At 39.9% G+C, this 17,311-nt stretch overlaps 1 long non-coding RNA gene and 1 pseudogene across 1 annotated transcript in view; both read right to left on the bottom strand.

Annotated features, from left to right (window-relative positions):
• Positions 1-4,457: 4,457 nt before the first annotated feature.
• The window catches only part of LOC141371286 (uncharacterized), an 83,403-nt gene continuing 70,549 nt past the window's right edge, over positions 4,458-17,311 (bottom strand). The window contains exons 2-3 of the long non-coding RNA XR_012376114.1: positions 11,257-11,350; positions 4,458-4,569 (exon numbers count right to left, since the gene is read on the bottom strand). This is a non-coding gene — a long non-coding RNA (uncharacterized lncRNA). The remainder of the gene's footprint in view (positions 4,570-11,256; positions 11,351-17,311) is intronic.
• LOC112810186 (ubiquitin-like FUBI-ribosomal protein eS30 fusion protein) lies at positions 12,534-12,968 on the bottom strand (annotated as a pseudogene).

Below are 17,311 nucleotides of genomic sequence, written 5' to 3'. Positions count from 1 at the left end.
CCCATGCCGTGTACATTAAGGCTGCAGTAATTCCAAGGGGGTAATCGTGGGCCCTCTGATTGCAGAAAGAGAACAGGGACCATGTGCGTTGTGCTCCAAGATGTCATCTGCCACCACCTCCCAGGAAAGAAGGCTGTAAACGGCTTGCAGAACGACAATAGGAGCATTTTTGGCAATCGAGAACTAAAGCAAATATTCCTGTGAAATCAAAGACCACCAAGTAAAAGGATCTGACTGTTCCACCCTGAAGGCTTGCCTTAACAGTGATTAAAGCTTGGAGTTGCCCTCCAGAATGCAATCCATCTTTTGGTCTGCTACCACCCTTCCAGCTCTGCTGGGCTCTCGGACCCCTTTCCTCACTGATAGCCATGTGTCCTATCAACTCAATCATTCAACAACACAGTTCTGAAGTTGTGGAGGGCAACATCTCATACTTCACTCTACCCAAAAGGAACAAAAGTTCCTGTCCCCAAACCAGAAATTTGGAGACTTAAAGGCCACAACCCTTTAGTGGACTAATTTAAATATTTTGTTTATTTTTCATATATTTAGACTGAATAATAAAACATTATGTCCTTGTTGTAAAAAGGAGTTCAAATACAAGAAGTATTCATTTAAAAAACAATAAAGAATATTTTCTTCCCTCAATACTGCTTCCCCAAGAAAACTTAATAGCTGGGAAATAGCCTTGGAGAGCCTCTTTAATGTTTATAAGGATACCTCTGCCTTGTCCAGATTTCTCTGTATTTTAAAAAAATAAACGGGATTGTAGTGTTCTGAAATTTACTTTTTAAAATCTCACATCATGAGCATTTTCTACATCAGTATACTTAGATGTATTTAATTTTTTAAGCTTTTATGATGTCACATGGTATGAACATATCATAATTCTTTAGTCTTCAATTGATTAATATATGGGTTGTTTGTTCAATGTTTGCTATTATAACCACAGCAGAAATGAAATATCTGTAAATTTTTGTTTAAAAATTGCTTTTTTTTAAAAATCTGATTACGAGAGTAGGATATGTTCACTATAGAAAACTTGCAGAACACAGGTCTTCATCAACTTACAATGGGGTTATGTCCCAACAAATCCATCATAAGTTGAAAATATCATAAATTGAAAATGCATTTAATATACCTAACCTACCAAACATTATAGCTTAGCCACACCTACCTTATACGTGCTCAAAACACTTCCATTAGCCTACAGTTGGGGAAATCATTTAACATAAAGCCTGTTTTATAATAGTGTTGACTATTTCATGTAAATCATTGAATACTGTACCAAAAGTGAAAAGCAGAATGGTTGTATGGGTACAGAATGGGTATAAGGATATGAGTTGTATACTCCTGAGATCACATCACAAGAGAGGATTCTACCACATATCGCTAGCCTGGGAAAAGATTAAAATTCAAAACTCCAAATATGGTTTCTACTGAATGCATAATGCTTTTTGCATCATCATAAAGGAGAAAAACCATAAGTCAAGCCATTGCAAGTCAGAAACCGTACAGAAAATTATAAATAAGATTAAGAACACTTGGAATCCTACCACTAAAATATAAACATTGTTAACATTTTGGTATATAGTGCTTCAGTCTTTTACCTGGGCAAGAGAATAAAGGGATAGCTGTTTGTGTTACACTTTTTTTTTTTTAACTATAGTAGCACCAGATATAAGAAATCCTGTTAGTAGTCTAATATGCATTCTCTCCATCTTCCTTACTGAAGAAATCCAATTCTGTCCAGTATAGCAATGTTCCTAGCTAAAAACCAGTGTTTCCCAGTCTCTGAAGTTAGGAGTAATAGTGTGACAGAGTTCTGGATGAATGAGATGTAAAGGAAAGTTTACTGAAGGTTTCTAGCAACATTTGACTTGCTTCGTATAGGGAGCACCAGATTCCCCTTGCTATTTCTTTGTTTTGTTTTTTTTTTTTTTCTGGCCTGGAGCAAGCATGTGAGGCTGGATATGGAGCAGCCACCTTGTGACCTTGAGGTGACAAGCCTGAGGACAAAAGCCACAGGCCAAGGATAGTAAATGTAAAGACAGAAGGAGCCTGGGACATTGATGACATTGTGGAGACAAGGCACAAGCTTTGGACATTCTATCTCCACATTTTTTTGTTATATGAGAAAAAACAAAACCCTATTTGAATAACCTACTATAGTCAGCATTCTACTAGATACAACTAAACACAATTTCTGAGATTCTGTATATGCAGGTCTCTTCATCCTATTTCAGTCACTTGACATTACATTGTGAGCACTCCCCTCCATGCCATTAAACATTTATTAAAAGCATGACTTCTAATCCTGCATGATATGTCTTAATATGGGTATATCATTATTTATTACCATTCAATTGTTGAGCTTTTAGCTTACTTCTAATTCCTAATTTAAACTTAAAATGGAATTTATATAGATAAATATTAATTTCGGTTACACATTTGTTTTCTTAAGACAGATTTCTAGAATTGGGATTATGATGTCAAAGAGACAAACAATTTCCAACATTTTAAGAAATATTGTTTCCTGGAATATTTTTTTCCCAAGTTAACTCTCCAAACTGCAGCAATGTATTAGAATAGCATTGCTTTTTCTTTTTTAAGATTTACTTATTTATTTTATTTTTTAAAAGATTTTATTTATTTACTTTTGAGAGAAAGAGAGCGTGCGTGAAGTGGGGAGGAGCAGAGGGAGAGGGAGAGAGTAACTCAAACAGACTCTGCTGAGCATGGAGCCCATCACGGGGCTCGATCTCACGACCCATGAGATCATGACCTGAGCTGAAACCGAGGCGCCCAACTGAGTCATCCAACCAACTGCATCGCCCAGGCACCTCTAGAATAGCATTTCAAAACATATTCAACAACACTTAAACATGTTTTTGTTATTGACAATAGAGGAATCATGGTATTTTATTGTTGCTTTCATTTTTAGTTTTCAGTTGCTAGTTATAGCATTTATGTCCCCTCCATCATTTTACTGTCTTAACACATTATAAAAGATGAGCATTTTCAAACCTATTATAATCATATATTATTAAAAACAAAGTTTCCAAGTCACGTTACAGCTTTCAGACACACTGATATTAAAATTATTATAGCATCTAATGAACCCATGATTTCCCTGGATGTTTAACAAGTGAGTAAGTGATTACCCCAGTTCTGCGGTGATTACAGACTTTGTTCTGATGTCCTTCAGTCTTCACATGCACATTTATCTTCTCTGAATGCATCACTGGGATATTATTCTGAAGTAATGGTAATTTCATAATAACAAACAATATAAATGCCCACAATGAGGCAAGTGCTATCCTCCGTGCTTTTACATATATTAATTCATTCAAACTTCATAACAAGCCATGAAGCAGGTGCTATTATTATTCTCACCTTACAGATGAGGACCCTGAGGCGCAGAGAGGAAAAGTAACAAGGCCCAGTTTCACAGTTTCTAAGTGGTGACACTAGCTTAGGAACTCGGCAGCCAGGGTTTAGAACCCATGCCGACCATTATTATATGATGTTGTTTTATCAGTCAGTGCTACTGTTTTATTAGACTCATCAAACAGCCAGAGAGTCTTTTGCAATGTATTTGAATGTTATCACAACCCTGCCCTTAGCAGGGTTCTCAGGGGTGGCTTTTAATCACGTTCATGAACTTGCTGTTTGAACCTAGACCAGCCCTTTAACTTCCCTGAGTCTCAGTTTCTGAGCTGTATTTCTTCCAGTACAGCATGTCTGGCCATTTTGGTGGTCTTATGTCTGAAAATTATGTACTTTGTTGTGGCGCAATCAACTGTTCTGTAATCAGTATCAATGATAATTAGAAAACCCCAAATCCATCTGAAAATGATTGATTCCATAGCTCATGTTGACATGGTCCTTAGTCACACAGCAGACCTTGAGGGGAGAGCTGGTTGCTCCCTAGAGCTGCGGAATTGCCAGGAGGGAGCAATAGGAAGGGGGAACTTGAGGAGAGCCCAGAGGGAGGATTGCCTAGCTGCTGAGATTGGCAAGCAAAGACGGCTTCCAGAAAGCTGTTCTATGCTGAGAAAGAGAAGTCAAGGAGCGCCTGGGTGATTCAGTCAGTGAAGCGTCTGCCTTTAGCTGCTTGGGTCATGATCCCAGAGTCCTGGGATCAAGCCCCGCATCAGGCTCCCTGCTCAGTAGGCAGTCTGCTTCCCCTCTCCCTCTGCCCCTCCCTCTCCGTTTGTGTTCTCTCTCTCTCTCAAATAAATAAATAAAATCTTTTTTTTTTTTTTTTTTGAAGAGAAGTCAAAACTCTCACAAGAGCATCCCTTTGTTCAGCACCGTGGCCCCACATGAGAACACTGGGAGGCTTTTAAGGACTCGGCTTTTATGAAAGTCACCATACCACAGTTCTTTCTGTTCTCCAAAGCCAAGTGTGTCAAGTACTGGGAAAACTTCACAGAAAAGCAATTTATTGGTTGTAATGAATAAGGTGAACGGATAATATTTTGAGGCTTCAACTCTTCGCTCTCAGTTTTTTCTCCCCTTCCTCTTCCCTCCATCCAAGCAGGTAGCTGGCTCCGTTCTCGTTGCCTGAAGGGAAAGAGGGAGGGCACCTCAGCAAAATACAGAAGTAGCTTGCAAGTTCGGGGATTCAAAAAGTCTAAGCTCATAGAGGAAGAAATTCCACAGGGATAGAGGTCCTTTAAAACAGAGAAAGGGAGAAGGCTTTTCTTCATGCTAGAAATGGATTCTTCCAACCCGGGGGGAGAGGAATGAAGTCAAACCATAAGAGATTCTTGAAGGCAACCAAGAACCTTTTACTTCATTTCATAGCACTTCTAGCAGGAAAGCATCCAGACCCTAGAAAGCAATGACTGTGAGCTATTCTCTGCACGCAGGTCTACATGCAAAGCTGGCAAAGTTTCCTGAGCCCCAAGGGCAGTAGGAAGGTAACCAAAGACCTCTGACTCAAAGGAAACACATGGGCCAGGAGAGTGGACATCTTAGCAGTAACCTGTATTGACCTCTGATTGATAACTATGTACCCATCCTCTCATCACTGCTATCACCCCGATTACCCCCCAACACCTTGGCACCCACATAAGAGGTTGACAGTGTGATGTTGACAACCTTGAGAAGACCCTAAGGAGGACTGAGGTTAGTGGGGTTTTTTTCCCCAAAAGCCCCCCATCATTGAGCCCTTGATGCTCAATGTCTGAAATACAGATGTGAGGGAAAGTAGTTATATTTTTGCACAACAATATTTTGATTGAGGTCTGAGAGTCATATACGCTGTAACCATTTTATGGGTCAATTCTCCCAGCCCCGCCTTTTTTTTTTTTTTTTTAATCATGCAGTGATTCATTGTGGTGTTTTTTGCTCTGCCCAAGAGGAAAAAAAAAACAAAACAAAACATTCCAACAGAAAGGAATTTATCCCATATCTGATGAAAAGGCTTAAATATCTGTATCTTAAGATTTTGGCAGTTACTTTTACCCCTAACTCATATGCACATTCAGGGCCACACAAAGCCATGCCCAAACAAAAATCAATTTCAGAACGTCGAACTTATAATGAGCTGGCTTCTCCATGATTTGAACTTATGATGCCAGGAAGTTTAGTTATTTCAAATCTGAAAAGAATATCACCAAGCCACACCTTTCAAAAAATGTTATTAACATATGATTCTTTCCTAAACAAGGAAGATGGGAAATCTAGTTGCATTCACAAAGAATGTATGAAGACTGCCAAGAAAGCAAATAATTTTTGGAAGTCACCCTTATTTGGAAATATTCTAGTCATAGAACCATGGTTGTTTAAACAAAAGCATCCACCATATCTCCTTTTGAAAATATGTACTTCCAAAATATATGAGAAGAATTAAATACTATGTTACTCAGTTCTCCTATGATTTACTTAAAAACAGCTTGGATTTAAAAAAAAAGAAAAAGATAAAGCCCGCCAAGAGCTACAAGTAGCTTCCTGTAGGCAATTGTGATGTAGTGGAAAACGCATAGCCTCTGGAGTCAAACAGACCTGTTTTGGAAGCTTGGCTGCACTCTTAACTAGCTGGGTGACCTTGGGCAAGTAACTTTATCTTCCCTATGATTCATCTGCAAAAATAATTAAATTATATTAAATGAGAAAACAGATGTGGAAGTGCTCATTGAAGGATATTCCCCCCCTAGGCCTCAATGGAAAAACAGAATAGTTATACATGGTTATTAGGTTATAAAATAATAAACAAATACATGTCTTAGTACGTGTGCAAAACTATTTACATGAGTTCAAAAAGGCTTCGAACAGAACAAAACAATGGAACATGATGTTTGGCCAAGTGCCAAATTATACAATGGAGTGAGATGCATTGAAATTAATTCTATTTATTCGACTCTAAATTGCTCCTATAAAAATCTTTTTTAAGGTCACCAGGTGCTTTATGAAATGTGCTATCAGCAAGACATCTAGAAATTCTAATGTATAAAAATGTCAGGTCTTGTTATTTCTAAGGGAATTATGAGAACAAGATCAATGAAAAAGACATATCCACAGTTTCTACTGTTTTAGCCTCCAGCCTAAAAGGAGCAGATGAGGTGACTCTGAGTAGAATGAAGACACTAAGGTCAATGGCAAAATTATAAAGTAGCCACCCTACCTCAAGGCAGTCTCTTAGTTGTCCAGTAATTTCATGATATCCCTAGCTGTGTTGAAATAATTCTGCCAAGAAACCTATGCTCTACTCTAATTAAGCGTTATAATCTAGGGGTCAGCAGACTATGGAACGTGGGCCAAATTCATACTGCTTTGTTTTTGTAAATAAAGTTTTATTGGAACACAGCCATGACCATTCAGCTATGTGTTATGACTGCTTTCACACTACAACAAGCAGAATTAAGTAGTTGTAGCAGAGACCATCTGGCCCACAAAGACTGAAATATTTACTATCTGGATCATTACAGAAAAAGTGTGCCAATCTCAGCTCTAACCCCTAACAGCCTGCTTGCTACCTAATCAAAGGCAATATATTTAACCTATCCATGGGATATTTTCATTTTAAGATGGCCATATTAACTCCATCTGTAGATTGCCAGGGAGAAAATTCTTGAGCAGAGAGAGAGAAAGAGAGAGTTCTCTTTGTGCACCTGGCTCATACTTATTCCCTTTCCAAAATAATAAAAGTCAGCGGTGTGGCACCCCACATTGCAAAGTTTGCCAAATTTTGACTTCGGGGTGACTGTAGATTTTGCATTATAGCAAAGGCATGTGGAGGCTAATCTTCAGTTAGCTGACTTTATTTTACTTAAATAAACCTTATTATAGCCAAAGTCAGCTTTGGGGAGGGGTGGGGGGCCATCACTAATCTCTAAAGAGACTTGTTCTGAAATAATATGGCTGAAACACATTAGCTGTCCAACATTCTTTGTAAGATTTTGAAAACCTTGAGAATCAGAGCAGTGATATTTCTTGGAATACTGAACAATGAGCTACAGCACTGTTGAGTCTCATAAACCTTCCTCCCAAATCAGAACTGACAATCCGATTCAAACCATAGCTCATCCTCCCAAATAATGTGGTTTGAACGATAAGGAATCCAAATGAAGTAAAACAGTGACTGAAAAACATGGAGAAAGAGGAGACAGGAATGGGGGCAAAAATCTCCATTCTGAGTATGCAGAATTTCGAGATGGACCCACGCTACAATAAGTAATTGAAAAGCTTTCACTTGCTATGTCAGAGGGTCTTTGATACAAAAAGCTGGAGGAGAGAAAGTCAAGATTAGTCTGGCTTTCTTTCTTCTTCGTGGACATATTCCAAGGTAAAGTTCAAGCTAATACTAGTCTTGGTTATTTAGTTTTACAATGCCTGCAACAAAAATAAAGCAGTCTCCATACTTTTCCTGAGAAGTTGCAGGTTTTAAACATACTTTCAAATAAAAGTGGTAGGGGGAAGCTTCTTTTTTAAAAATAGGACCCAAGGGGCACCTGGCTGGCTCAGTCGGTAGAGCATGCAGCTCTTGATCTTGGGGTTGTGAGTTCAAGCCCCACACTGGGTGTAGAGTTTAATTAAAAAACAGTAAGTAAAAATAGGATCTGAATAAATGTCAGCAAAGTTGAGAGTCTAGGCACTGAGGAAGGGGGAATTTTATATGGCAAATTAGTATATCTTTAGCAACAAAGCCACATATAATGACATAGATTCATACTTTTCACAAATAGCTCTTTCTCAATTCTAAATCTGGTTCTACCATTTGGTTGGTAAAAAACTTCACTTCTCGGTTTTTCTCTGAGACAGGGGAAAAAAAAACAGAATGAAAGCTATTCCTGGAACAATGTGGTAATTTGAGCACTCTAGGTTCTAAATTATGTTATAAGCATATCCAGGTACGTGCTTATCCTTTTGGAGAAAAGGAAAAAGGGGCTTTTGCCACAATCACTGGGGGAGCTTTTGCAAATATGCTTTGACACCACAGGTGTCAGAGCAAGGCAATAGGACAAGTCTCAGAGCATCAAGAGCCCCACCATTGATTGGGTCAGTAATTCTTTTGGAGAGCCCAAGTAATGAAATGCCACCAGGTTAACAGCGATGTAGGGACAAAGCCATCCTCCCCACAGGCTTAGGGACGAGAACTACCAGAGTTGCACAAGGGGTGTGTGTCCTTAAAGCTGAGTAGGGCCCTTCCAGCCAGCCTCGGAGGAGGGGCCTTGGACCATGTCTACCAGGAAGGAAGACATGGAGACTACAACACTAAAGGCAGAGAACTAGAATCCTACTGCGTTCTCCTGGGGTCTGCACTTAAGGCCAATTTCACCTTGTCCAAAATAAGACAGGACTTTTCAGGAGGCCACGTCAACTGGTCATCAGGAATTGCGGGGGGGGGGGGATGATTTTAACCTATACACAGACAGGAGCAAGCAGAGGGCTTTTTAGACTATGAATCACATCATGTGAGCCTTTTTCAATGGGTTCCAGTGACTCTTAGAATCAAATCCAAAATCCGAATCATGGGCCAATATGGCCCTCCATGTTTGTTATTCTGGCCACCTCTCAGGCCTCATGTCTCACTGCTTTGAACACCCTGCTCCGGGCGCCCTCTTCTCCTTGTCATTGTCAGAACATGCCAAACATATTCTTGCCTCAGAACCTTCAGATTTGCTGCTCCCGTGGCCTGGAATGTTCTTGCCCTGAACCTTCGCATAGTTTACCTTTTCACCACATTGACGTCTCTCGTCACACATCACCCCCAAGAGAGGCTGCCCCTGACCTGACATAAAATTCGCTCTATTCCCTCATCCTGCTTTAATTTTCCTTCTAATAATTATCACCACATGATGATAGGGTACCTATTTGTTGACTAATTTATTATCTATGCCTCACCAGAGTGCAAGTTCCACGAGGGCAGAGACTTGGTTTTGTTCATGCCTTATCCGAGACTTAGAAATAGGGCCTGGTACATAGTGGGTACTCAGCTAATATTTGTTGACTGAATAAATGAATGAAAACAGATATTCAAATGCAATCAGCTTTTGTAGAAATTTTGCTCCTAAACTGTGCGAGCCTTAAAATATCAAAAACAGTTACACAGGGGCGCCTGGGTGGCTCAGTCGTTAAGCGTCTGCCAGGGTCCTGGGATCCAGCCCCGCATCGGGCTTCCTGCTCAGCAAGGAGCCTGCTTCTCCCTCTCCCTCTGCTGCTCCCCCTGCTTGTGCTCTCTCTCTCTCTCTCTCTCTGTCAAATAAATAAATAAAATATTTTTTTAAAAATTGGACTACTCCCCTTTACTAACCATTCCCTGTGTTTTTCTGCCTTAATACATTTGCTCCGACTGCTCCCTCCCTTGTATTATAGGTTTTTTTTCCATGTTATCTGTCATAGTAAACTACATACAGAAAACTCTAAGTCCTCAAGTACAACCTCACATCAAAGAGGAAAAGAAAATAAGTAAGCGAGTCTAAAGATCTGATCAGAAATTTCATTGCTAAAACATGTAGTACACTAAAGTGTCAGTTTTACTGTATGATAACTAAAAATACAATAACAATGTACCATCAACTAAGTATACAGCGCTCTAAGACATACTCTTTTTTTCCCACAATGACTATCTTGATGTCTTATATAAAATAAGGACCAAATTCTCCCACCGCCCCCCAAAAAAAGTTGGTGCCCCAGGTTTGCAAGCATGTGCTTAGACCGTCTTTTGGGTAAACTAGCACTGTCTAAGGAGATATACACACCGTCCCCTCTGGTTTTAGAATCCCAATGACCATTATTTTTTTAGTGCAATACAGGGCTAAGGAACATCCAGAAATAAGGTCACCTCGAGTAGAAGTGTGAAGGATATGGCTCTTATGCTGGCTACCTGACTAGGCCTTCTGCTATCCAGAGAAGCCAGCTGCTGACACAGTGTGATCTGAGGGGCACCCAGGGGGCAATCTGATCCTACTGACCTGTATTTCTCACCATATACTCAATCTTCATGGTGCTTCTAAAGAGGAAATGAGCAGCTTACCTAGACTGAGGCATCCTGTTATGTCAGAAAAATAACATCTGTAGGAATTTGTTTACATAACTAAAATATACTCTTTTAGTATACGTCCAAAACCCGGACGTAAGGCTGGTCAACCATGATGGAGTGGGAATGGGGGGCAGGAGGAGGGAAAAGCTGAAACATGGTTCATATGAATTCTGTTTAAATGTGTTGTTAAAGTGATGCTAAGGAGTAGCTGAGTTATATAATATCAAACTATTTTTAAGGGAGGGTCTAGATCAGAAAAAAAAATACTCTTGCCTGTGTCAGATCGCTTGCACAGGACCAAATGCATGGACGGCAAATAACAGATGGAAAATTTCAGGAAAGCAAAAGCAGAGGTTGAAAGACTCCCTATTCGGGGAAGGGCTGGTCAGCAGGGAGGCAGAGGAAGGGAAGGAGCAGTTTATGCTGTGGAGATGGATTAATTTTTCTGTTGTGGAGGCTTGGGGTGGTGAGACAGATTTGTCCTTGGCTTGCAGATAAAAAAAGACAGTTCTGGGAAACAGAGCCAAAATACTTAAAGCAGTCACAGTCCTTTTTCTAGGGTAGCTAAGCTCATCATGTGGAAGGGAGGGAGATAGACAGGCGTTTTGCCGCTTGACTGAACCGTTAGAAGTCTAATTCAACAGCCAGAAAGGTAGAAACAGCCCAAATATTCATCAATATATCAATGAATAAACAAAGTATGGTGTATACATGCCATGAAATATGATTCAGCCACACAAAAGGAATAAAATACAGATAGATACCTGCTAACAACACGGATGAACTTGATAACATTGTTCAGTGAAAAAGCCAGACACAAAAGGTCACATGTTGTAGGATTCCGCTTCCATGAAATGTCTAGAATAGGCAAATCCAAACAAACAGAAACCAGATTAGTAGTTGCCGGGGGTTGGGGGATGGGAATTTCGGAGCGACTGTTTAATGGGGATGGGGTTTCCATTTGGGCTGATGAAAAAGTTTTGGAACTAGATAGTGCCAATGGGTATACAGTATTGTAAACCACTTAATTGTTCACTCTCAAATGGTTAATTTCATGTGAATTTCCTCTCTGTAGGAAAAATATTTAAGTTTTGCTCAAATTACAGGGGGCTCTAACTCTAACATTCAATATTGAAGCTTAGTTAGTTCTTTTTAAGTTGGACTTACATCAAAATCAGAAAATAATATTGAAGGGTTAATGAGAACCATAGCTAATTGTTTTTATTTATTTTATTATTTAAAAAAAAAACCTTTAAATCCAGTATAGTTGACATACAGTGTTATATTAGTTTCAGGTATACAATATAGTGATTCTACAATTCTATACATGTCTCCGTGCTCATTATGGTAGGTGTACTCTTAATTCCCTTCACCTGTTTCACCCATCCCCCCACCCACCTCCCCTCTGGTTTGTTCTCTGTACTTAAGAGTCTGTTTTTTGGTTTGGGTGTCTCTTTTTTCTCCCTCTGCTCATTCATTGTTTCGTAAACTCCACTTACAAGGGAAATCATATGGTATTTGTCTTTCTCTGACTGATTTATTTCACTTATAATTATACTCTCTAAATCCATCCATGTTGTTGCAAATGGTAGATTTCATTCTTTCTTATGGCTGAGTAATAGTCCATTGCATATATATACCTCGTTGTCTTTATCTATTCACCTATCAGTGGACACCTGGGCTGCTTCCATATCTTGACTATTGTAAATAATGCTGCAATAAACATAGGGTATATATGTATATATATTTGTGAATTAGTGTTTTCATATTTGTTGGGTAAATATCCAGTAGTGGAATTACTGGATCATATGGTAATTCTATTCTTAATTTTTTTGAGGAACCTGCATAACTGTTTCCCACAGTGGCTGCAACGGTTTGCATTCCCACCACCAATGCACGAGGGTTCTTTTTTCTCCACATCCTCACCAACACTTGTTGTTTCTTGTGTTTTATATATTAGCCATTATGACAACTGGGAGGTGATATCTCATTGTGTTGTTGCTGTTGTTATTTTTTTTTTTGGCTGGACTGAGTGGCTTTATTAGGGAAAGCCAGGATTACAGTGGATTTCAGAGTTGGCACTGAGGCCCTTCTTCTTGCCAAAGGTGGGCACAACATTGACAAAGTGCCGGTTGTACTCATCCACCGCTTGGCTCAGCCTGTCTTCTTCTTCTGTTTCTCCTGTTTGGCCACCTTGGGAGTCTGCCCTCTTACTTTCCCAGCACGGGCCAGGGAACCGTGGACTTCAACCTCCAAGCGTGGGGCCAGCTACTTCCGGGGCAATCAGGGCCTACACTCCACACTGACCCAGGATAGCCTCATCCTCTAGGGGTGTGCGTGCCAAGAGCACAACTTGATCTTCTGGAGTGATGACCTCCAGTGAGGCTACATGAGCCTTTATCTGGGCGACCATCTCCTGGCCGGTCACCTTGAGGGTGTGTAGCTCCTGGGCGTGGACAAGGAGCTGCATGTCAGCTACTGACCCATGGCCACCACAGCCGCTACCACCTCACTGTGGCTTTGATCTGCATTTCCCTGGTGGGGAGGGATGTTGAGCATCGTTTCATGTGTCTGTTGGCCATCTGGATGTCTTCATTGCAGAAATGTCTGTTCATGTTTTCTGCGCATTTGTAAATGGGTTATTTGCGGGTTTGGTGTTGAGTTGTATAAGTTCTTTATACATTTTGGATACCAACCCTTTATCAGATGTGTCATTTGCAAGTATCTTTTCCCATTCAGTAGGGTTGTCTTTTAGTTTTGTTGTTTCCTTTGCAGTGCAGGGGCTTTTTATTTTGATATAGTCCTAATGTTTATTTTTGCTTTTGTTTCCCTTGCTTCAGGAGATATATCTAGAAAAATGTTGCTATGGCCGAAATCTGAGAAATTACTGCCTGTGCTCTCTTTTAAGATTTTTATGGTTTCAGGTCTCACATTTAAGTCTTTAATCCATTTCAATTTCATTTTTGTGTATGGTGTATGAAAGTGGTCCAGTTTCATTCTTCGGCATGTAGCTGTCCAATTTTCCCAACACCATTTGTTGAAGAGACTGTCTTTTTCCCATTGCATATTCTTGCCTCCTTTGTGGAAGATTAATTGACCATATAATAGGGGGTTTATTTCTGGGCTCTCTATTCTGTTCTATTGATCTATGTGTCTATTTTTACGCCAGTAGCATACCTGTTTTGATTACTACAGCTTTGTAGTATATCTTGAAATCTGGGATTATGATACCTCCCATTTTGTTCTTTTTCAAGATTGCTTTGGCTGTTTGGGGTCTTTTGTGGTTTCATGCAAAGTTTAGGATAATTTGTTCTAGTTCTGTGAAAAATGCTATTGGTATTTTGATAGGGATTGCATTAAATCTTTAGATTGATTTGAGTAGTATGGACACTTAAACAACATTTGTTCTTCCAATCCATGAGCATGGAATATCTTTCCATTTGTTTGTGTCATCTTCAATTTCTTTCATCAGGGTTTTATAGTTTTCAGAGTACAGGTCTTCCACCTGCTTGGTTAAATTTATTCCTAGGTATTTCATTGATTTTGATACAATTGTAAACGGGATTATTTTCTTAATTTTTCTCTCTGCTGTTTCATTATTAGTGTATAGAAATGCAATGGATTTCTGTATATTGATTTTATATCCTGTGACCTTACTGAATTCATTTATCAGTTCTAGTTAGTTATTTTTAAACCTTTCTACTCTATAAACTTTGATTTACTTTTCTGCTTTAGTGAAAAAACCATTTTATTTAATATAGAATATGTATAATCAGTAGTGATACTTAAAATATTTAACAACTTGTACAGCATGGACCCTGACCAATAAGATACAATGCCAGTTATCAACCACCAGTGGACAAATGTCTTACTTGCTGTATCTCTAATAACCAAATGTGATGGTTAATTTTATATGTCAACCCGATGGGGTCATGGGGTGCCGATATATCTGGTTCAACATTGTTTCTGGGTGTGTCTGCGAGAGTATTTCCAGATGAGATTAGCATTTGAATTGGTAGACTGAGTAAAGTAGATTGCTCTCCCCAGTCATTCACTCTGTTGAAGGCCTGGATAGAACAAAAGGCAGAGAGGAAAGGAGTTTGCCCCTACTCTGCCTGACTGCATGAGCTAAGATATGGGTCTCCTACCCTCAGACTAGGAATTAAACCATTAGCTCTGCTGGTTCTCAAGCCTTGAGTCTTGGACTGACCTATGCCAATGGCTTTCCTGGGTGTCCAGTGTGCAGATGGTAGATCATGGGACATCTCAGCCTCCATAATCATGTGAGCCAATCTCGCTCGCTCGATAGATAGATAGATAGATAGACAGACAGATAAATAGATATCTCTTACTGGTTCTGTTTCTCTGGAGAATTCTAACTACTACACTAAACTAATAGGAAGCTTAGCTGAGCAAACAATGAAGACATAACTAAGGCTCTGCCCACCCTTATGACACTGCATCTGATTTACACACCTAGTACCCAAGGGAAAATAAATAGCTTCACCAGCACTGGTTTTAAAAGCCAGTTATGATTGCATAACAATATAGACGCACTTAAAACTATTAGCTGTCCACTTAAAATGATTAGATAATAAATTTCAGGTTATGTGTTTTTTCCACAATTAAAAATGTTTTATTAAAAACTGCAAATGAGGGGCGCCTGGGTGGCTCAGTTGGTTGAGCGACTGCCTTCGGCTCAGGTCATGATCCTGGAGTCCTGGGATCGAATCCCACATCGGGCTCCCTGCTCAGCGGGGAGTCCGCTTCTCCCTCTGACCCTCCCCCCTCTCATGCTCTCTCTCTCTCTCATTCTCTCTCTCAAATAAATAAATAAAATCTTTAAAAAAAAAAAACTGCAAATGAGGGGCACCTGGGTGGCTCAGTTGTTAAGCGTCTGCCTTCCGCTCAGGTCATGATCCCAGGGTCCTGGGATGGAGCCCCGCATCGGGCTCCCTGCTCAGCGGAAAGCCTGCTTCTCCCTCTCCCACTCCCCCTGCTTGTGGTCCCTCTCTCGCTGTGTCTCTCTCTGTCAAATAAATAAATAAAATCTTAAAAAAAAAAGATTAAAGAAACCCTGCTAATGATGGGGCACCTGGCTAGCTCATTTGGTGGAGGATGTGACTTTGATCTCGAGGATGTGAGTTTGAGCCCCATGTTGGGTATAGAAATTACTTAAAAATAAAATCTTTTCTATAAATAAATAAATAAATACAAACTGCAAATGTTTTTTAAAGCCAGTCATACGTGTTTGTAAAGTGTTACGGACCGAATGTTTGTGTCCCCTCAAAATTTATATATACTGAAGCCTGAACCCCCACTATAATGGTATTTGGAGATGGGGCCTTTGGGGGGTAATTAGGGTTCAATGAGGTCATAAGGGTAGGGGCCTGGTCTGAGGGGATTAGTGCCTTATTAGAGGAGACACCATAGAGCTTGCTCTCCCTGCTCCCACCCCACTGTAACACAAAGAAGTCCTGTGAGGGCAGGGCGAGAAGGTGACCATCTGCAGACCCAGAGAAATGGCCTCAGAGCAAAACCTATCTTGTCAGTACCTTGATGTTGGACTTCCAGAACTGTGAGAAATAAATTCCTGTTGTTTAAACCAAGTCTATGGCATTTTGTTATGGAAGCCCAAACTAAGACATAAAGATTCCAGGTTGTAGGGAGACCTAAGTGGCTCAGTCAGTTAAGCTTCCGACTCCTGATTTTGGCTCAGGTCATGATCTCAGGGTCGTGAGATCGAGCCCCACCCAGCGTGGAGCCTGCTTGAGATTCTCTCTCGCCCTCTGTCCCTTTCCCTCTCCCCCTTCCTCTCTTTCTCTCTCTCAAAAAAAAAAAAAAAAGATTCCAGTTTTCAAACTTTTCTCATTCATATGAGGCCTTTATATTCCTTATGTTTAAGGAAGTCAGAGAAGGATTTATACCCCCATCCTGAAGGCATTCTGTGTATGGGCCCTTTTTCTACAGTACTTTCTTGGTTATTTTGAATATTGAGTACTCTAGTGTGCTAAAAAGACAACAGACCCTTTAGTGTTTATCCAAAGAATGATAAAGTGATCTTCTCTTTCCATGTTTTTGGAACTCTAAGTGAACATGTTAATATTTATTTCTGATAAGTTGTAGCTAACATACGGGTTTGTTTTGTCATTCCTAAAGTTAGTTAGGAACATTGAGGTCTTTATTTTTCTAGTACATTGCTTTGAAGAAGTTGCTTTGACCTTTCTAACATATTAGTGAATAGTTTATTGCTTAGCTTAAATGCTCTAGTGCTTTCCTTTGCATCGTCTGTAACAGACACAGTCATGAGGCTGTACATCATGCCCCACTTTCTATCGTGAAATTCAGTCAACAAATGCCAGACAAGGACCTCTGCAGACCCTTGTCTGAGGTCAAACCATGTAGACACGCCACACAGGGCTGAAGTGATAAATTTGGAAGCCTTTCTTCTTTTTTTTTTTTAATCATCTTTTCTTCTGTTATTGTACTTGTCTCAGACAAAATACATATTTGCTCTGATTCCTATGGTTGAGACTTGGATCAAGATGACCTGATTTGCAGCAATCTGACCAGGGACATCCAAATTCCACTTAATCTGTAGAGCTTAGAATGACTTGCCCTTCAAAAATAAAAGAATGGAAGTCTTTATACTTCATTTGTCTCCTACATCTTCGCGATCCAATTTCCCTTCTGTATGGATGAAAGCAAACTTTTGGCCAAAAATCCGTAGAAGGTAGACTTGCTACACGTAGAACAATGTTACTTTGATATAGATTTCTGAAACTAGCTTTTGTCTAAAGTGCTTCAGGGGCACCTGGG

This window comes from Callorhinus ursinus, unplaced genomic scaffold (genome assembly GCF_003265705.2).
Source record: "Callorhinus ursinus isolate GAN/ISIS: 27379988/994484 unplaced genomic scaffold, GSC_fseal_2.0 scaffold65, whole genome shotgun sequence".
NCBI classification, from domain to species: Eukaryota; Metazoa; Chordata; class Mammalia; order Carnivora; family Otariidae; genus Callorhinus; species Callorhinus ursinus.
This window is presented reverse-complemented; position numbering and strand designations above follow the sequence as displayed.